The 22,516-nt window shown below is 43.1% G+C and overlaps 1 long non-coding RNA gene across 2 annotated transcripts; it reads right to left on the bottom strand.

Annotated features, from left to right (window-relative positions):
- Nucleotides 1-547: 547 nt before the first annotated feature.
- Nucleotides 548-3,223, bottom strand: LOC119318969. 2 transcript variants are annotated; one of them, XR_005154302.1, is made up of 5 exons: nucleotides 2,676-3,223; nucleotides 2,236-2,283; nucleotides 2,054-2,166; nucleotides 1,804-1,873; nucleotides 548-1,111 (listed from the first exon to the last, which is right to left on the bottom strand). It is a non-coding gene; the product is annotated as an uncharacterized LOC119318969 (long non-coding RNA). The 2 variants fall into 2 exon arrangements; XR_005154297.1 differs by having other exon boundaries at nucleotides 2,236-3,223.
- Between the last annotated feature and the right edge of the window lie 19,293 nt (nucleotides 3,224-22,516).

Consider the following 22,516-nt stretch of genomic DNA (forward strand, 5'->3'; position numbering starts at 1 on the left):
TGTGGTTTGTGCCCCCTTCAGAGACGCGTCATTTCATTTCTTACACAATCATCATTTCCAACTGGTTGACCATATGATCGGGGTTGCTTCATAGCATTCTATACTTTGTTGTTTCACACGTGAATAATCTGAACAGAGATATCGTGTGCCTATTATTTTAGTGTAAACACTCTCTTCATACCCTCTATATATGCATTAGTATTCAGGCATAAAAACTTGTAGGGAAAAAAATCCAGGATATGAGAATCATGGACATAGGGGACTACTTGCAGTTATATGTGTCAAGCATATTTGAATCTGAAATGTATCAAGTATAGCTAACTCAAGAAAATATTCTAGGAACAGAAGTTAACAAAATTCTCCTGGTCTGAAACTAATTAGTACTCTCTAATATCTAATTAGTATTATAGAGTTGAAACATTTCTTCAGTTCTTAATAGGCATCCAAGCAGCCTTGAATAAATGGAGTTCAAATAAATACAGGTAGAACGAAATAGGCCAGTTGCTAAACTATCAAAACACAAAGCACGATGGTCAGCACTCAGCAGTACGGACACAAAACATAAATGTTTGCTTGATGGCCCTTCATGATCTACATAATTATGTATGATGCATACATATGCAATAAAGAAAATAAATCTGCATATAAAACAGTCATCCACGCTGCACAATGGATTGACATGAGATGTTTCAAGTAAGGCAAGTGCATAGTGTGCATGTTACATCAGTTGTGATTCAGTAAAGCTAGCTCGGGACTCCCGGCAGAACCAAACCTCCCAGCTGCGCCCGAACTGAGACATTAGGAGAGTATAAGAAAGACAAAGCAGCACCATGGGCAAGGTGCACCAGCAGACATGCCAGACCGGGAGAGTCATTGAAGCAAGGGGGCTGACGGTCAGAGCCGGTTCACCGGTAATGCGACTACATCATGAGATATCCCGTAAAGCCATCGAAGGTAATGCGGGCTGGCGGTCGTGTGGGAGCTGGAGAGCCACCGGAGGCCAGCGGGCCGGCGATCAGAGCTGAAGGATTGTCCTCACACAGAGAATGTTGTATATGTTTGTACATATGCTGCGGAGCATCTTCTTAATAATCAATTGCTGCATAGATATCTGCAACATAAAAAATAGTTTATGAGCAAAGGCAAAATCGACAAAGAATAGAAAGTGACTATTCTATTTAGCATCCCTTACTTCTGAGAAAACTAAAGGGCAACATATAAGCCATCACTGATAGCACACGAAAAGTGCGATAATGTATCCATAGTTGGTATTTGCAGTAGCAAACAAATGAGATAATGTTAGACTGCTGATCAAAATGTTCAAAAAATTATATGCCAGAGAACCAATAAAGTTTGCATTATTATATGGACATTCTGGAAAATCCCTTGCACTACTCCCAGTACCCAAGAACAGTTCCGTGTATTCGTGGAACATGGAAGTAGGGAAAATCCTGATGTGTAACTCTGGCCAAGATAACAAAACCATTGGCATTTGATGTGACTTAACTCATGTATTATAGACTGTGTGACATGAGTAGCAATCCGAACAACCAATGATGCTCCTTTCCATATGAAATATAAGTAAACTGAGCCAATCAACTCATCCATGCATATATGGTAAATAAAACATGGTGAGTCCAGCCAATTAATCTTTAAAGCGAAACAGAAGACGGAAGGAAAAACGTAGCTGAACGGACAATCGAACAGGTGGACAGGGCAGGACTGTTGTAACAGGGTGCCATCTTGCACGTTTGAAGCACCCTGCAGGGAATTTGTGTTAACAGTAGCAGCCACAACACTCACCAAATCGTTCTAGATCCTTGTGGTCGGTGGAAATCCTCCAGCATATTTGCACCGAGACAGCAGATGGGATCTGAACAAATATGGAAATAAACTTGTCATCACAAGCACAACAACGGTGTTGTAGTTTTCGACTATAACAAATACAATCAAACAAAATCCTATGCCCTCTAAATAAGTACGGAAACTAACAGAATATGCATATGATAAGTAAATGGAAAAAAATAAAATTCAGATATGGGAGCTTGTGTACCAATTCGATCAGCAAGAGTTCTGTGCAACAGTGAAAAATCATCAACTTTGCAGCAACGAAAAACTAATAGCCCCTGCTGACAGGACTTTTAGCACCTTTGCACCGAGGGATACCTAAAAAAACAAATAAGCTCAGGCAAATGGGGAACTGGAAGAATCTAACAATGGCCAGCAGACACCTACCAGATTGGAGATTGGCATTGGGGAAGGCGACTTGAACACCTACCCAAGCTGGAGGACGATGGGAAATATGGTGAGGCAGAACACAGATTTTAAGCAAAAATCTGTCAGTTACTTGGGGAGAACGTGGGGAGAGGAAGTGGAGCGCCATCTTAGATATTATTAGGAGAGGGAGCACCAAACGTCAATTACTGGGTAATTACTGCAACAGAGGCTATAGATTTATTTTAAAAAAATTGAGAAACAAAAGAGGCAGGTTGTTCCATCGGCCATTGATGGCAACCGGGGAAGATAAATAGTGTGGGCTGATGGGAGCACCGGGCTGCAGTGGGCCTGATAGTGGGTTGTGTGTGTGGTTCATATTACCTGTTGTGTATATAAGAAAGAAAGATTTGCTCAAAAAATTAAGCAAGAAAGAAAAATACAGAAGAACAGTACAGAACCTTGAACTCCAGAGATTCCGCTGCGGTATTTAAAAGTTTGACTTTGTTGCCTGCATATCCATCACCTACGGAAAGGAGCAGAATTTCCTCCACAGATGCAGGAGGCTATCTTGCCCAAAAAAAGGCCACCATTGCCGCGGTATATGTCAACTGCCAAAAAAAAAGCCACCATTGCAGTCTTGCAGAGCCTCCTTCCAGAAGAGACCCAACGGCCGGTCTGATTTCGCCCACCAGCATAGGCCACCACTGGATGCAGTAGCCTCCTCTCCTTGTCTTCAATCTGCGCGCATCAACGGACGAAGCAGGGTTTTTCGGAGGCCAGCAATGACAATGGAAGGGGCGGCGGAGGAGGGGAGGTAACCAGCGGCGGCAGGGCAGAGGCGGGCGCGGCCCCTGCGGCAGGGGCGGGTGAGCAGGGGACAGGGGCGGGTCGGCCGCTGCCGGGATGGCGTTTGTACCAGAGGAGCGCCACGGGCAGAGATGGATCCCCGCCGTCATGTGCTTGATGGGTTGACCGGGGAGAGTGGTGAAGGAGAGAAACAGATGATGTTGAGACGAGATTGTGGTGGGTCTCTTAAAGAGTAACTGAAGGCTTATGTGGCAGGTTCATTGTAGTGCTCGGTCCCATCTGTAAGTCAGTAGTAGAATGCTGATGTGGCAAGGTTGATGAGGTGGATAGGCTGCATGTCAAGAGAAATAGAATAGTGGGGATGAACTATTTAGGTATTATAGATTATGATGTTGGGTTAATGATGATACTTTTAATTAGGATTTGAGTTGGGGTTACCTTCTCAAATAATGGGCAACATGGGAGTAGTTAAATAAATTTACTTCTTTGTTGTAGGGAAAAACTAGCTTTATGCAAAACGATGAAACTTACAGCCTCCATCAGCCAAATATTGCATGTAGATATAGTACTTGCATCATCATTGCTTTACAGTGTAACTATGCCAGCATATTCCATGTGCTGACCCATTTCGGGTTGCAACGTTTTATGTTGCAGACTACTCAGACAACGAATAAGGTGCGATAGGTCGTTGTTTTGCACTCAGCTATGCCATTGGAGTTGATGGGCTCATTTACCTTCGAAGCCTTCCGATATTATCTAGTTTAGATGGCCTTCAGCCATGGTTTATTTATGTAATCATACTCTTTATGAGGACTTGATGTAATAAGTGTGTGATTGAAACTCTGTTATAATTCCTTGAGTACTGTGTGTGTCAGCATTACCGATCCAGGGATGACACTGATGCACAGAGACTTGACCGTTTGAGATCTAGTTACTGCATTTTTGCCGGAGCCGGGAGCTACCGGTGAACCTCTAGCCAATAAGAGTAGGACACCACATAAAGTCTATTATATATGGAAGTTGTATTCCACCTTTTCCGCAGGATTCCCTGTTGTATTCCTGTACTAGATCCCACCACCCAGGATGCCCCACGTGCATATCCAGGACGTTATATTACGTGCATGTCCATGATAGCGACACAAGAACAGAATAGCACACTTCAGCTAATTAACATATAATTCCATAACCACATATTTCACTTTTTCGAAGCACTTATTTCAATACTTCCAAACACATATTTCAGTTACCAAAAATTTCAAATACTTATTCACTATTGGGAAATAAGACACTCCTAATTTTTATCAAAAGAGTGTAAATTTCAATCCATGATGCATTCTAATTTCACTTTTCCCAAAAGAATAAACTGGTTATTTCAAAAGAGTGAAAAAATGATTCCATATTTAGAAAAATTGATTACAGTTTTTATCCACAAAAGAGTGTAAATGATTATTTCAAATGAGTGAAACAAAAAAAATCAACTTAAAAGAGTGAAATATTTTCATACACATACCAGCTTGAGTACATTTCACTTTCAAATGAGTGAACTCCAAAAACAGTAACATATGAAATTCAAAACTTTCAAAGGATGATTTCAGTTATTCCAATTTCACTATTCCAAAAGATCAAACAGGTTATTTCAAAGGAGTAAAAAAATGATTCCATATTTAGAAAAACTGATTACAGTTTTTCCAATTCCAATTCCATATTCACAACAAGTGAAACTGGTTATCTCAAATCATCAAAGAACTGATTTCAATCGTTTAAACAAATTTCACTATAATATTATTACAAAAGACTGAAACTGCATTTTTTAAATGCCATATTTCATAGCAAGTGAAATTTCACTCCGAAAACCAATTTCAAATCATTCAAAGGACACACTGAAATAACATATTACACATATAACTGAAATATCATTTTCATACATTTCAGAGAAGTAATTTAATATACTTCACAGAAAATAGCTTCACAACTTGCAAAAACACATTGAAATATCTGTTTCACTTGCTTTTCACTCAACATCACTTTCAGAACTATTGATTGACATATTTCACTTCTCATGAAACATCACTTTTTTCCACAAACTGTATTTCAGTTTTAGCAGATCATAGTTCTTCATTCATCCATAGATCAGACTTCATAATCAGCAAAGAAAATTTCTATCTTCCAATCATGCATCCTCAGATCTGTTTGGGGGAAATCAACAAATGTCTTCGGAACAAAAAGCAAGGTAGAGGAGGAGGCTCACCCGTAGATCTCACCGGGGACGGGGTGGACGAGGAGGCCGCTGTACTCGGCCCGCGGCATGGCCGAGCCGCGACGTGAGCGCCGGATCCAGCGCTAGCCTGTGAAGCCACTACTTGCTCGTCGTCATCGGACTCGACTGTGGCCGGGAAAACCATGCCTCACCGCAAAACTGCCTCGCCGGAACTCGGTGGAAGACGAGGTCTTCCGACCATGAACCTATCGTACTTGGGCCGGCAACTGGTCAGGGAAGCGGATCCGGTGATCGGAGTTGACGGTCGCCGGAGTTGGGACGGAGGCCGGGCGCGGTTGCTCTGAAGAGAGAGAGGTGTTATGCGATCTGGGGCTGGGAGAGAATGCAAAGAGAGAGAAGGGGCTAGTTGGGATATATTTTATCATTGGGCCCGTCATCGATGTATTCATCTCGTATAGGTTTTGTATCACCAAAGAAACAGAAAATAGAATCTTAGTGGGTCCGACACAGCACCAATCTAAAAGCAAGCGTCTGCGGTAGATTCTTCACCGGTAGCTCCCTTCACCGGTAAATTACTTATTCGCAGGTGTACGCACATATGAAGAGCCGAAATAACTCAAAACCTTAGACTTGGAAACACACTCTTGGATGTGTAGTGGGTTGCGTGCTTGGCATGAAGGGTAAGTAACACTTGTGGGTAAAGTAGTGCACCTCTGCAGAGTGTATTGAACTGTGACTTGTCACTCTACGATTTGAGAAATGTGTTCACTTTAAAGTTTTGTTAAGGTTTCAAAATATGTTCCCATTTTTTTGGAAAAATGTTTGTTTTTCAAAGTGTTCTTATTTTAAAAATTGATAGTGTTTTCAAAAAAAATGTTTGCCTTTTTTCAAAAAGTAATCGAAATTTTCAACAAGTGTTCGCGCTTTAAAGAAATGTTTGAGGATTCCGAAAATTGTTTACATTTTCAAACTTTGGTTTCCCTTCAAAATATGTTCCAAATCTCGATGTTGTGTTGTGTGTTTAAATATTTTCGGGCTTCTGATTAGATCACTAAGAGCATCTACATCCGGATATATCTAATCCGGCCCCTCAAACGCCTGCGGACTTGCCCAGGCACATCTGTGTGCAGTGACCGGTCACCCCTCATTTCTTTGCTCCCCCAGTCATGTCCCTCAAATCCATGCAACCCATGCAATGCTACATAGAAGAAACACGGCGAACACATTTAATAGTAACAAACCGACTAAATTCAGCCAATATAAAAGGAACATAGTTCATCGTCGGACAAAAGGATCAAAAGTTCATCACGGGACAGTGCAAATTAATACTAAAATCGTATATAAAGAAGGAGAAAGGCGGAGGAAATCACCATTTCCTTGCCGCACTCCGCTTGGCTGCCCTTCACAACCTTCGGCTTGACACTGAAGGTCTTGAGCCACAAGCTGAAGTGGGGCTGGATGCAGAGGAAGGCCTCACACACGACGATAAACGCCGAGATGTTGAGAATGAAATTCGGGGCCAGATCGTGGAAATCCAGGCCGTAGTAGAACATGAGCCCCCGGACAAAGGGATGGAGTGGGAAGCCCAGTCCGCGGAGGAAATGGGTAAGAAATACTACCCTCTCATGGGGCCTGGGGGTGGGGATGAGCTCTCCCTCATTGGGGAGCCGATGCGCGATGTTGCTGGACAAATATCCGGCGCTGCGCAGCTTCTGGATATGCCCCTCCGTAACGGAGGAGGCTATCCACTTGCCTCCCGCTCCGGACATAGTTGGAGAAGGTTGAGGTGAGATGTGTGGACTTGGGTGCTGGAGCTCGAGTTCGCAAAGATGGATAAGCCAAGGAGGAAGAAGGTGCAGGTAGAAGGGTTGGGTCTTTATCCCCTTATATGGGCGGACAAAAACATGTGTCCCCACCGGCCTGATAAAACTCGCTTATCTCCCAACCGCCGCAATCAATGGCGCGGTTGGGTTACCCACGTCCGTATTGATTGGAATCCCGGAATAAGGGGAACACGATCTCTGCTTCGACAAGACGTGCCAAGGAAACCGCTTCGCTAAACCCGCGGAGGTGGTACAATAAAAACGATTCGAGTAAAGGCTTGGTAGTGGTGTGACGTCACGCCACAAAATACGTCAGCAGATTGAACTTGTGTAAATATTATTCTCTCTACGGTGGTATGTGGAAATCATTTTGCAGAGCCGGACACTATCCTGGTGTTCACAATCTCCTATAAATTATTCGGAGGAGGAACCCGCCTTGCAATGCCGAAGACAATATGCGCGCTGGACTCGTCGTCATTGAAGCCTGGTTCAGGGGCTACTGAGGGAGTCCTGGACTAGGGGGTGTCTGGATAGCCGAATTATCATCATCGGCCGGACTCCAAGACTATGAAGATACAAGATTGAAGACTTCGTCCCGTGTCCGGATGGGACTTTCCTTGGCGTGGAAGGCAAGCTTGGTGATACGGATATGTAGATCTCCTACCATTGTAACCGACTCTGGGTAACCCTAGCCCTCGTCGGTGTCTATATAAACCGGATGGCTTTAGTCCGTAGGACGAACAACAATCATACCATAGGCTGGCTTCTAGGCTTTAGCCTCCTTGATCTCGTGGTAGATCTACTCTTGTAACACACATCATCAATATTAATCAAGCAGGACGTAGGGTTTTACCTCCATCAAGAGGGCCCGAACCTGGGTAAAACATCGTGTCCCTTGTCTCCTGTTACCATCCGCCTAGACGCACAGTTCGGGACCCCCTACCCAAAATCCGCCGGTTTTGACACCGACTCCAGTTTTGCCATGAGAGTCCACCATATCTACCTATGGATTGAGTAAGATCCTTCAAGTAAGTTGTCATCGGTGCAAGCAATAAAAATTGCTCTCTAAATATGCATAACTTATTAATGTAGAGAAATAAGCTTTGTACGAACTTGTTGTGGACGCAATAAAAGCGACGGACTACATAATAAAGGTTCACATGCAAGGGGCAATATAAAGTGACGTTCTTGTGCATTAAGATTTTGTGCATCAATCCTAAACGCGTATGACAACCTCTGCTTCCCTCCGCGAAGGGCCTATCTTTTATTATTATCCTCTACCTTACAAGAGTCATGGTGATCCTCACCTTTTATTTTTCTTTTTATCCTTTGGCAAGCTCAGCATGTTGGAAAGAGTATGATATACACATCTAATTGGATGTGGGGGAGCATGAATTATTATTGTTGACATTACCCTTGAGGTAAAAGGTTGTGGGGCAAAACAATAAGCCCCTATCTTTCTCTGTGTCCGATTAAAACTCCGTAACCACAAGTATCGCGTGAGTGCTAGCAATTATGAAGGACTAAATGATATTTGAGTATGTGGACTTGCTTTTAAGCTCTGACATAGACTCTTTCCGATGTTATGATAAATTGAAATTGCTTCAATGACTGAGATTATAATTATTAGTGCCCAATAATGTTTCTGATTCATGCTTTGGCTTTGTGAATGGGTCATTACTTGAACATGATTAATCATATGACAAAATCTATTTATGTTGCTGTTATGAAATAATCATGATGCCTTCATGTCCGTATTTTGTTTTTATCGACGCCTCTACCTCTAAACATGAGGACATATTTATTGTTATCGGCTTTTCGCTTGAGGACAAGTGAGGTCTAAGCTTGGGGGAGTTGATACGTCCATTTTTTATCATGCTTTTATGATAATACTAGACCATGTAGGCGCGCGTTGCTGCACCCGTCCATATTTGATGTAATAAAAGAAATTGTTCTGAAAAGATATGTTAGTTTTGAAAAAATTACTTGGTATGCTATAAAAATGATAAGTGTGATGGTAGTTGATTTTAGTTTGTATAACATGGTTTTTAATGGTGTCAAATTCCCTTCAATTTGGTTCCTAAATAGCCTTTTTCTAAAATATTTGTGTCTGTGAATAAATATTTTGGTAAATTTGTTTTTTTGTCATACACAGGTGAGTATTATTTGTAGATTGAAAGAACCGATAGATATATTTTATGGGCTTTGATAATGGACCTTAATTGTGTAAAAAGTAATTTGGATGAGTTTACAACGAATAATGATGCTTTATACTGTAAAAAAGTGCCAACTCGGTGGTTGGTGTGATTTGTCAGTCTTTAATTCATAGATATAAAATCCTATTAGGCCTTGTTTGACAGCAAGGGATTGTGGAGGTTTTGGGAGGAGGGGATTTCAGGGGATTTGGTGAATCCCCTCCTTCCACCCAATCCCCTCAATTCCCCTCACTTCCCCAAGTCTCCAATCCCCTTCCATGAATACTCATTTGGTAGACAGGGTTTGTCATATTAAACTGAGATGGTGCAAAATAGAATAGTACTGTTAAAAATCCAATCTTTGAAACTTTAACAACTCATATAGAAAAAAATGCTAAAGAATTTCACCGGTAGTTGCTACCAGATCATGCAAAGTATCCAAATAATCTCATACAATCAGCTACAAGTTCACGGTTCACATAAACAAAAAAAACACTCCATGGAGAAAGGGTGTGATATTCTTTGTTAGCGAATCGTTATCACAAAGCCGACAACAGGCTAAGCAAGGGTGTGATATTCTTTGTGATGGTCCTCTGAGTCGAGATAGACAGAGAAAAAGAGCGCGTAGACCAGGTAGATGATGCCAAAGTGTAGACGTTGATGGTGAGCAGCAAGCAGATGCAAAACTCCACCTGTTCAAGACCAAACTAACAAAGATGATTCAAACTCTTCGCATGGAACTTCAAACATAAAGTGAAGAAACTACAAACATTAACTTCCTTGCACAAACGTACAAATAGTGAAGTGAGATAATCTAAATCTTATGATAAATAATTCTGAATGTTGACAAATAACGTGAGCAAATCAACCATGTATAGATGTGTGTATGAGTATATGAAATACAGACTGGAAGATAATAACCTAGCAATTTTTTATAACGAATCATCATAATCTGTAGGTGACACACAAAAAATATGACGTCTCCCTCGAATGGGCTCATTTTTCATTGTTGTACATTACTGTTGGCATGAGGAACTGCTGAAAACAAATTGTAGTGCCTCTCAAGTTTGTTGTCATTGCACTGGAACACAACATTTACATTACTTTCTAAAAAGCACTAGCATGGATCGATGACATAACACTAACGTCATCGAAACGATAAACAGAAAAAGAACATTTTCTCATTGGTAGCAAACAAACAACAACATACACACATGTACATTAAAGCAATAAACAGAAAAGAAACCAAAGCAGTAAGAACTGTGTGCCGCTCAGGTGTGATGGTGGGTCATATCCCAGAACCAAAGCGGTAAATACTAGATAGAACAACACTGATTGTCTATCTAGGAAAAATAAAATATCCCAACCATTTGAGCTGCATTTCTAGAGCTAAGGAACAACTATGTAAGCTGCAGTTTGAGAGATAAAGAAAAAAATGCGGTTCGTACTGAAGAAAAAGAAAAAGTGCTCAGCTACAACACTGACTGCCGTCTAAAAGAGATATGTGAGGTACAATTTTCAGATCTAAGAACAGAAATATGTAATGGTGATCCGACTACTCACCACAGAAATCACATATAACATCCATAAAAAAATCATGACCAAATTATACTGAAAATCAGCGAGGCATCCATCCAAATATATTATACAAATTACATTGTAATCAGGGTAGTAATTCTAATACAATTCTCAGGAGGGAACTTAAATGTACTATGCTATCTGTAGTAAACCAAGCCTGGCAATGCAGATAATCAAATTAACAACAACAAACAGTTTCAACTTTACAGATTAAATGAATAAATGACAGGCTGCCACTTTATAGATTACATGATTTAAAGGTAAATGTCAACTACAAGCCCAGAGATATTAATTAGGCTAAGATATTACACTATTGTAATTGTTAGAGAAGAATAGCGAGCAGAAAATTTTAATGCATACAAATTGTTTGCACTAGCACTCTGTATCCTCTATGATCATGAAAAAAAAATTGTATTGTGTAAGAACACTCTTCCACACAAAAGTGCAGTGGCTGAACCTTGCAGTTACCTCACTACACAAAAATGCAACTAAGATTCATTTCACGTGCTTTCAGAGAGTACTACCCCTGGAGCAATGATCCCAGTACCATCCTGGAGTGTGTATAGGTGAAAGCAAATCCTGGAGGGTGAGTGTCCATACAATTCACTGCATGTTGATAAAAAACAACTAAATAGCCACCTAAATTACAACAAATATTTGAAGGCTACTGGAGCCACAATTAGAAGAGACAGGCACACAAACAAACTCCACGACAGAGCCAACTAGGAGAGGAGAAGGATGGCCATGGAGGCACCCAGCCTCATCGATGGACGCAGCGAACTGCTGCAAAACGGAGCAATGGCCACTGGGTGTGGGACGAGGAGCAAGAAGAGTCGGCCCTAGGGTTTGGAGGGGAGGAGATGGAGAAGTGGAGAAGAGGGTAGGAATCACCTCGAACCGACGGAGGAGGACGTCGACGTTCTCGCGGCGGTGGGGCGTTGAAGATCTGGCGGCGAGGTTCCTCCTCTCGGTGGCGGCAGGGCTCCTCCCCTCGGTGGCGGCGGTGGCCTCTTCCCCTCGGTGGCGGCGGCGGGGCTCCTCCTCTCCTTGTGGAGGCGGGGCGTTGATCCGGCGGCGGGGCTCCTCCTCTCGGTGGCATGGAGGAGGTTGGCGGCGTGCGCTGGGATGAGCGTTTCCCTGAGTCCTTCGACAAGGGTTCTGAGTCGCGTGGGTCGGGGAGGATCAAAGGGGATTGGAGAGGATGGGCCCATGCAAACCCCCTGTACCAAATGGGCTGATGGGGTTTTGGGGGGCTTCTGGCCCACGCGAGGAAAATCCTCTCGAAACCCCTTCAATCCACTCGCGTCAAACGAAGCCTTATGTAGTTTTATTAAAGATGAATGCAAAAGGTTGTCCTAATCGTAACTAATACTTGAATGGTAGTGGGAAGTTAATGAATTCAATTTAAAACTGTGAGTTAGTTTTCTCTTTATAATGACCTGATTGGTGCTATATATACTTCTTGCAAGTCCCTTGTGGGTTAATGTGAAACGAAGCAAGATAGATCCATGGCTGCGGTGGCAAGAGGTTATTGATTTTACATGATTACATTATTTGCCATTTTTTTGTTGATTCTTCTTTCTAAATTTTGTGTACACGTTGGCTGCAAATTCGCAGATAACTTGGGGATTGTCTGTATCCATCTGAAGGTAATTTTGGACGAAATTCTTAAGCAGACTGATGGAAGAAGAGCAGAGTACAGTTGCTGGTTGCATGAAGGTCATTATCAGTGCATCGTACATACTGTTATTAGCACAAAAGAATAAAACATGTCTGGTAGACTTGTGCAGGCCGTTGGGCAGATGGCAAACACTAAAGTGGATGCTAAGGAAGACAACCACAGGTTTTCTTATTCAGGAAAACATTAATCTTTTGATCCGCGAAGGCACGAAGATGCTTGTTCTCTTCCTTTCTTTATTTTTGAATCTTATGTCTTCAAGTGGCATTCTGTTCCGGGGCGCCCATGTTTAGTTTCTTCTGGGCAGCAGACTTCTTCCCATCTGTTGATGTCCTGCAGTTGGCACGTGAAGTGTGAGTTCCAGTGATTTTGCAGATATTACAGGAATCAGTAATGTGATGAATTGGCAGCTGGGGAACAAACCTCTTGGTAGAATTTCTCTTTCCCTTGGTTCCACTATCGTTAGAGTTTCTGGGGATTGTCTAATCAGGGGCATTTGTGCCTCAGGAGTCTAACAGTTAGAGGAGAATATTGTAAGGTACAACATGGAAAGCAGAGGACGATACTATATAGGATAAAATTTAGATACCATGGTTAGAGGTAGAGATATGTCTGCTGTGGCAGCTGGGGAGTGGACTGAGATTTCATCAGTTCGAATGGGATTGGAGTTTTCGCCAGTTTCTGGTTTATTCTATTTTGCATGTAGACATATGAGGAAAATACCAATGGTAAGATAACAGTGTGAGAAGAGAATTGAAGGAATACTGACCAGCTTGTTGTTTTCAGTGCAACTCATGCAGAATGTTCTTCCGTAATATCCCAAAAGTCTTCGTAGACCTCTTTCTGTTGAAAAACCTTTTTGGTGATACATGACATGTATGAAAATCTAAATACTTATAGTACAAGGGAATATTTACCTTGAGGGTTGGTAGTCATGATTGGCTAGGTGTACATACTTCGTTCGTTATGCTTTTGTTTGAACCAGAAGACGGTTGAACTCAAAGACATTTGTTTTTTGGTGGACTGCTGTCACGCTGTTGACCTGGAAGGGTAGCTCCCCATAATGAAGGCTTTTCTCATTAACACGGCACCTATGCTGGATATCATCAGTAATGTAAGAGTAGTATTTGTTATAAAATGCACGCTCATCCTCTACACTGCAATGCAAAATGGTTGTAATGAAAAGATACCTAAGCTGATGCCTCATCAAATGCAGTGTACCATTCTGTATCATCACCTAATAACCCCTGAGCCGCACAAGTTTCTTTAGATGTACTGTATGTGATATTATTTAAGGTACACAAATCGGCAAAGCTACATGACAATCAAAAGCATCCTAAGATAGTAACTCACCGGCAGATGGAAAGACATAGTATACACGGCCTATTTTTTCACCAGTTTCGCACCTTTTCTTTTCCCGAATTTGTCAGTCCGTTCCAATATCCATTCACTTGGGAAATTGCAATATGTCAATTGTCGACCTTCTGGAAACTTTTGGTTTGCAATAAACCATTCAGTAAGCATAGATTTCTTCAACTTTTCAGCATTAGATACAATAGTTTCAAGATTTTCTTTTGATTTGTAAGTAATAGAAATCATGTCAAGTAAATGGATGTCTAATCTTTCAACTGTTGGCATTTTACAGTGTAGGGGAAATTCATACAAGCGCCACAAGGAATCATGAGGGACCAAATGCCTGCAGTCTAAATATTCTTGTACGGCAGTATAGAAGATGATTATCAAGGAGAGGAAAATGCCGTAAAGCAGCACAAGTGGAGGTGAATTAACATACTCTTTTTGGCCGTCCAATTGAATTGTGTGTATTAAGTGGTTCGTTAATCCTTGCCCGCTTACATTGGGGCAGGACTCTACTTGATCCGCTAGCGCAATGTGGTTGATGCACATCGCTTCCATGATCTTGTAATCAAGAACGTTTAGGCATTTTTATTCTACTTAGGTTCAGCACGTGTCACAAACAGATTATACAAAATCTGAAACCAAGACAAGGAAAGTAAGAGAGAAAATGGATGTGGCTGGTTGGAATGAAAATCAAACAAATCGCATAGAATTAACAACTAACAAAGAAAAATGTAGTAGATGATGATAAGGCAACAGTGTCAGTTGTGGAACCTGTCCAGAAGCCATGCTAGCAATTGGGTGTAACCCACACAGCCACGAGAAATTCCAACACGGAAATCCCAATGAATGAGCACTGCGAACCTGCAATGAAGGAGGGAAGTTCCGTACATATGAGAACATGTAGGAGAATTAGAACCCGCAAAAAAATGTAGGAGAATTAGAAGCAGTAAGATGAATAGACAGCAAGAACAATCCTAGGCAATAGGCATGGCGAAGAGACGACACAGATGGCAGGTAAGAAGGGATGCTGCAAGGCATAATATAGAAGGAAGAACGGGAGATTGGGGTAACACACGAAGACCGCAAATTAATCACCATCATCACCCCTGAGGTTAACTACCATCCTCACCATTATGTCAGGAGGCGGAAAGTGGACCTTTAAGGCGGCAGTTTCAGCTTCGGTTACGGGAGAAGAAGGGGCGTGAGGTAGAGCTGAGGATGATGTAGCACGAGGACAGCCGGCGGTGGAAGCCGATGGGGCGGGCGGATGCCGCAGCTGCCATAGACGGACGCTGCAAGACAGGAAATTTAAAAACAGCAAGAAAGGGGTTAAGGAAGAAGTTAAGGAGGGGTGGACCGTACCGTCGCCGGGGCGGTCACGCAAGCCCACGGCGGATCACCGGCGCATCGAGGACGGAGGAACACCACCGCATCGAGACAAGATGAGGAAGGAGGGGCAGCAGGGAGGAGGAACAGAGGAGCTGTTGTTCGGGGTGGGATACAGCTCAAGATGGCAACGGGGCCCCGAAACCCGCGTCCCCGCGGGTTTTTACCCTATTAGGTGACGGGGATGGGCGTCTTTTCATCCTCGCGGGGTTGTCGTTGGGCACATTATATAACCCGACATATTTCATGGGTTTGCACCCGTCTAGGTAGTCCCCAAACCCGAAATCCGACAAACCCGGCAAAATATATATTTTTTTACCAAGTAGTGCTCCGGTGCGTTGCGGCCCAGCCCAAGTGCCCAACCCAAAACCTACCAAGCCTGGAAGCCTGAGAGCGACCGAGCCCCCCCACCCTGCAGTGTCGCAGACTCGCAGGCCAAACCAACCCCTCGCTCGCTCCTTTCCCCCTCACAGCCTCGCTCGCTCCTTTCCCCCTCCATCTAACCCTAAACCTACGACCGCAGCCGCCGCCTGCTCGATCCCTTCTCGCAAGATCTGCCGACCAATCTGCGCCGGTGAGCCTCCTCCCTCCACGTCTTCTCCACCACCGCCGGTCTGATCTCGAGAAAGGGCGTCGCCACTTGTGAACCCCATGGTGGCCTCTTCCCGTCACAAGTCTGGTGAAAGGGCGCCGCCGCCGGTGCCGCCGACGAAGGGTTTGTGATGGATGATGTTAATTTTCTGTGAGTTCATGGATTAGATTTGCTAGGGTTTGGTTTAGACTGTGGTATATGGTCTTTTTCATGAAAGTTTCAGAAGTTAAGTTGAAACTATTACACTTCTGCAGGAAAGAAACAAAATAGATTTGGTCATCATATTGCTACTATTTTTAGTAGACTTGCAAGAAATATATATAGTTTCTGGTCATCATATTGCAGGCTACATGTACAAATTGCTACTGTTTTTAGTAGACTTGCAAGAAATATATATAGTAGAGTCCAGATTGCTACTGCCACTATGTACACCGAAGCTAATAATTATGTTTTTATTCTTTTGATAGGTTAATTGATTCATTGACGACACCGTCAACAGAAACTGCAATTGTACATTCAGTTACAGGTAGTGTGCCTGAATCTGAGGATGTGGACGAAGAATTTGATGAATCCGTCGATTATGATGCAATGTTTGTTGGAGAAAATGTTGAAATTACGGATGAAGTGGAAGCTGCAGATGAAGGAGATGAAGAGGAAGATGACGATGAGGATGAGGATGGAGAGGAAGACGGTGAAATGTTACTTGTTTGCTTTGCTATGTTGCATGGTATTAGTCCTTCTAGTCCAGAATGTGAGGACCATGTTAATGGAATTATTGCCAAGATATGCACATTGTTGGAGGAGTACAATCTTGAGAGTGATGATGATCATGGGCAACCATCTTCCTCATTCTCTTCTTTGGAAGCTCCAGCCCTTATGTCACTCTTCAATGCACGTGTTGCTCAAAAGAGGCCTGCATCTTTTAGGATGAAATCTGAACTAGATCGTTACTTGGAAGATGAGCTAGTTCCATTGTCCAAAGATAAGTTTAGTGTGTTAGATTGGTGGAAAGTTTCTTGAACACGCTATCCAACTTTGAGGCTGCTAGCACGTGATGTTTTTGCAACTCCGGTTAGCACGGTTGCCTCAGAATCAGCATTCAGCACAAGTGGTAGAGTTCTAAGTGACCACTGTAGTCGTCTTACCCCTGAAATCTTAGAGGCCTTGATGTGTTCACAAGATTGGATAAGAAACAAATATAAAGGTGTGTCTTTCTTTACATATCATCATATAGTTTATCATTATCTTGCTGCAATGTTTCATCATATGTTCATTACTACTTATTTCATTCTTATAGATGCTGACAATGAAGATGGACAAAGCTTTTGGAGTTGTCTTCAAGACATTCAAGAGGGAATGCAGGTGAAGTACAAGTACTTTCACATTTTATATACCAATCTGCATATTTTCATATTTAACTTTAGCTTCAGTGAATTTTGATCTTCTATAGGACTTGGCACTCTGAATTGGCATGCTTTGAAGATTGTCTTTTGGAGGCCTAGAGATGTGAAACATGCCATGATGATGACCACTTTAAATTGATTTGTGAACTACAAAATCTATTTTAGAACTTATGTATTGGACAATTTCGTATCATTTGTGCTCGTGATGTGTGAACCATGATTTCTATTTCAGTACTTCTATAATTGGACATCTTGTTGAACAATGTATGACCGAAATATGCTCTTGTTTGTTGCTATAATATGCTTATGTTGCTGCTGAAATTTGTTGAGTATTGTGCTGAAGTTTGTTGTTGTTTTGCTGCTGAAATATACTATGTTGCTGCTGAAATGATATCATTGTTGCTACTATTTATCTTATGTTGCTGCCTCTGAAATATACTATGTATTTTGTTTAAATCTACTGAAATAAACTCTATATAGCTGTTGAACCATCTACTATAGTTCTTGTTGAAATTTGCTCTTGTTATGCTGCTGAAATGTGCTTGTTTTGCTATTCAAATGTTGTTCTTTGTCGTCACTATGTTTGTTTAAATATTTTGATTTTTTCATGGGTTCCCCGAAACCCGATGGGTTTAGGGGACGGGCGGAAAACTAGCCCCGCGCACGGTGATGGGGACGGGGACGGGTTTGCGATTTTCTCGTGGGGATGGGTTTGGGAAGGCAAAACCCGATGAGTTTCGTCCCTGTTGCCATCTGGAGATACAGCTGAAACAAACCTGGGCTACCTGGGCTGTAAGCGTACGAGAGGGAATAACTGGTCCTTCACGGCCCAATTACTGACAGCAACAGGAGGTCGCTCCGCGGAGCAGCTGCCCGCGAGACTATACGTGAGGCGCGCGGGCGACCAGGAACGCCCGACTTCGATCTGTATCGCACGTTTCGGGATCCGACGGCTGTGACGGTCAAATCGTTGTGGAGGCTCGTAGCTAGCTATGTTATACTGTTTTTTAATTGTGAGAAAACAGGGGGTGGTTTATACCTAAAGGTAGGGTAATAAAGAATGAATATTGCTGTTGGTTTCCTTTAAATTGCGCTTGAAAATTTGTGTTGTTTTTATGTCAAGCCTCGTAGTTGTAAAGGCAATATACAAAATTGTCCTCCTTAAGCATTTTAACAGTCGTTGAATCTTTGAATTGTTGCACACCTAACCTCACCACGTAAGCCAAAAATAAATGTGCAAATGGTGTATATTTTTATTTTTTATACTTCTTAAAAGTTATGAAATAAATAAAAATCACATATAAATTAAATTAAAGTAGCGGAGCTAAGTTCTTGGAGATTGGTTAAAAATGAGATAAATAACTTACTCCATCTCCTTTCTCAAAATTGGAAATAGAAGTGCCCATTAACAAGTGAAGAATGGGTAAGTTCTAAAAAATTATGTTCTATAATGCTATATATGACACCATGCTACGAATAATATATATACCTAAATCACAAATTTTCTCTATCAATTGAAGGTCAGCAATAATGATATATGTATATGGTTCGGGGAGTCCAAATAATCTAAATTTTCATGAAATAACTAAATATGGCCAATGAAGGGGGATGTGTTCTGATCAATCGATTTCAACCAACTACCAATTGCACATGAGGTATAGCTCCAAATCATGGATAAGACACAAGGTCTAACCAGTAGTACTCAATTGTCACTAATCCACCTGTTATCAATTGTGAAAACTCTAGGTACCCCCAATTTTTATATTACTCGAGCACAACTGACGTCAAAATATACGCAAGATCCTCAAATTCTTTCCTGAAAAATAAATAAACGTGAAGCAGATGCACACGACAATGGGAATATGATCGTGCTCACATATAGATCATCAGCAGAGCAACAATTTTAGTCCTTATCTACTCCTTACTTGTATCATGTTGCCAAAACTTCCTACACTGAAAGGTGAGAAGGCGTCCAGCCGCCATCCCATGCGCCGTCGCTGGCCGTGGGATCTCTCAACCATGGTTGCTCGCTAGGGTAGGATTCAGTGACATAGTCTGGAAGAATGACATGCAGCAAATTATGTTGGTCAGATTGCGTTAATATCTGTAGAGAGAGAGAGAGAGAGAGAGAGAGAGAGAAGAAGAGGGAACCTGAATGGCTGAATCAGTCAGAGGTGAAGCCAATAGAACATGGCGGGCAACTCTGGAACAAGCATGTCAGTCACTGGGGACGCACATCGAGCGCCCTGTCCCGGTCTAGGCGAGGTCGTCGTGGAGGCGAAGGAGGCGACGTGCCCCTCCATGTCGTGTAAATCTTGAACGGTCTGTCGCCAGAGAAGCGAACCCTCGGCGGGCACTAAGCAAAGAAGTGATAATGGGCCGTCCAAACCGTATGAGTGGGCGCCCTCCCACTTGGAAAAGGCCCGCTCAACCACAGGCCACCTAGACCGGTTTCCGGAGCAGCGGCCCGAGCGGGGTTCGTTCATGCCCGAAAGTGCCTCAGCAACGATGCGGGACGACTGTGAAAGATCTGAGACGTTCAACTACGTGATCGGACGGTAAAGAGCCCCAAGTCGCTGTGAGGCATCGTAGGTGGCTCAGTTTTATTGTTTCTCCATTTATTGCATTATGGGCTGTTATTTCACGTTATGTCACGATACTTATGGCTATTCTCTCTTATTTTACAGGGTTTACATGAAGAGGGAGAATGTCGGCAGCTGGAATTTTGGGCTGGAAAAGGAGCAAATATTGGAGGCCTATTCTACGCAACTCCAAAAGTCCTGAAACTCCACGGAATACCTTGAAATAAATAAAGAAAAATCATCGCCAAAGATGAAGGCCAGGGGGGCCACACCCTGCTCACGACGGTGGGGGGCGCCCCCCTACCTCGTGGGCCCCCTGGTGGCTCTCCGACGCCCATCTTCTCCTATATGAAGTCTTTCGATGAGAAAAAAAATCATAGAGAACCTTTCGGGACGAGACTCCGCCGCCACGAGGCGGAACCATGGCGGAACCAATCTAGGGCTTTGGCAGAGCTCTTCTGCCGGGGACACTTCCCTCCAGGAGGGAGAAATCATCACCATCGTTATCACCAACGCTCCTCTCATCGGGAGAGGGCAATCTCCATCAACATCTTCATCAGCACCATCTCATCTCCAAACCCTAGTTCATCTCTTGTATCCAATTCTTGTCTCCAAGTCCGGGATTGGTGCTAGTAGTGTTGATTACTCTTTGTAGTTGATGCTAGTTGGTTTATTTGGTGGAAGACCATATGTTCAGATCCTTTATGCATATTATTACCCCTCTGATTATGAACATGAATATGCTTTGTGAGTAATTACGTTTGTTCCTGAGGACATGGGAGAAGTCTTGCTATTAGTAGTCATGTGAATTTGGTATTCGTTCGATATTTTTATGAGATGTATGTTGTCTAACCTCTAGTGGTGTTATGTGAACGTCGACAACATAACACTTCACCATTATTTGGGCTTGGAGGAAGGCATTGTAAGTAGATGATGGGTTGCTAGAGTGACAGAAGCTTAAACCCTAGTTTATGCGTTGCTTCGTAAGGGGCTGATTTGGATCCACATGTTTCATGCTATGGTTAGGTTTACCTTAATACTTTTGTTGTAGTTGCGGATGCTTGCAATAGAGGTTAATCATAAGTGGGATGCTTGTCCAAGTAAGGGCAGTACCCAAGCACCGGTCCACCCACATATCAAATTATCAAAGTACCGAACGTGAATCATATGAGCGTGATGAAAACTAGCTTGACGATATTCCCATGTGTCCTCGGGAGCGCTTTTTCTATCATAAGAGTTTGTCCAGGCTTGTCCTTTGCTACAAAAAGTATTGGGCCACATTGCTGCACCTTATTTACTTTTATTACTTGTTGCTCGTTACAATTTATCTTATCGCAAAACTATCCGTTACCACTTATTTCAGTACTTGCAGAGAATACCTTGCTGAAAACCGCTTATCATTTCCTTCTGCTCCTGTTGGGTTCGACACTCTTACTTATCAAAAGGACTACAATAGATCCCTATACTTGTGGGTCATCAAGCACATCGGTTAAGTCATCGACAATGGCTATTAAGTGGGTGGTGGGTGGGTAACGAATTTTTTCGTCGCCCGCTTCCCACTCGAGCCGGACATAGTTCGGCCAAGAGTCTCCTGATAAAGAGAGAGACCTCAATGAATTTAGCACGTCACCCAAGGGTGAGTGATGAAGGATATCCGCGGAGGTAAACTCCATGATCAGTGCCCAATCAGATTCGATAGGCATGGACGCGCGCGGTTCAGAACCTAAGACCGGATACGAGTCCGCGGGTCCGGTGACACAGATCTCTTTATAGGTGGAGTCTGTGTTTGGCTCCAAGGACGATGAATGTGCTGCCTCCGTGGCGGGGTCCATCCACCCGTCCTCGGATGGCGTGGTCTGCTCCGGATCGAAGGTCAGGGCAGCCGTAAGTGCGATATCCTGAACACCGTCCGATTGCAGATCTAAATCATGCCCGTCGTGACTGTTTGGCGCTCCTGGTGCAGGCTTGAATCCGTCGAAGACCAAGTCTTCACGAGTGTCGGCTGCGTAGTTCAAGTTTCCAAACCTGACCTGATGTCCATGGGTGTAGTTGTCGATCTGCTCCAGATGGCCAAGCGAGTTGGCCCACAGTACGAAGCTGCCGAGTACGAAGATCTGTCCGGGGAGGAAAGCCTCACCCTAGACCACATCGTTGCTGATGATTGAAGGAGCCGTTAAGCCTTATCGTGACGATACAGTGGAACTCTCAATGGAAGCACCAATGTCAGTGTCAAAACCGGCGGATCTCGGGTAGGGGGTCCCGAACTGTGTGTCTAAGGCTAATGGTAACAGGAGGCGGGGGACACGATGTTTACCCAGGTTCGGGCCCTCTCGATGGAGGTAATACTCTACTTCCTGCTTAATTGATTGATCTTGATGATATGAGTATTACAAGATTTGATCTACCACGAGATCGTAGAGGCTAAATCCTAGAAGCTAGCCTATGATTATGATTGTTCTTCTCCTACGGACTAAACCCTCCGATTTATATAGACACCGGAGGGGGCTAGGGTTGCACAGAGTCGGTTACAGAGAAGGAGATCTACACATCCGAATCGCCAAGCTTGCCTTCTACGCAAAGGAGAGTCCCATCCGGACACGGGACGAAGTCTTCAATCTTGTATCTTCATAGTCCAACAGTCCGGCCAAAGTATATAGTCGGGCTGTCCGAGGACCCCC

The sequence above is a fragment of the Triticum dicoccoides genome, chromosome 1B (genome assembly GCF_002162155.2).
Source record: "Triticum dicoccoides isolate Atlit2015 ecotype Zavitan chromosome 1B, WEW_v2.0, whole genome shotgun sequence".
Classification (NCBI taxonomy): Eukaryota; Viridiplantae; Streptophyta; class Magnoliopsida; order Poales; family Poaceae; genus Triticum; species Triticum dicoccoides.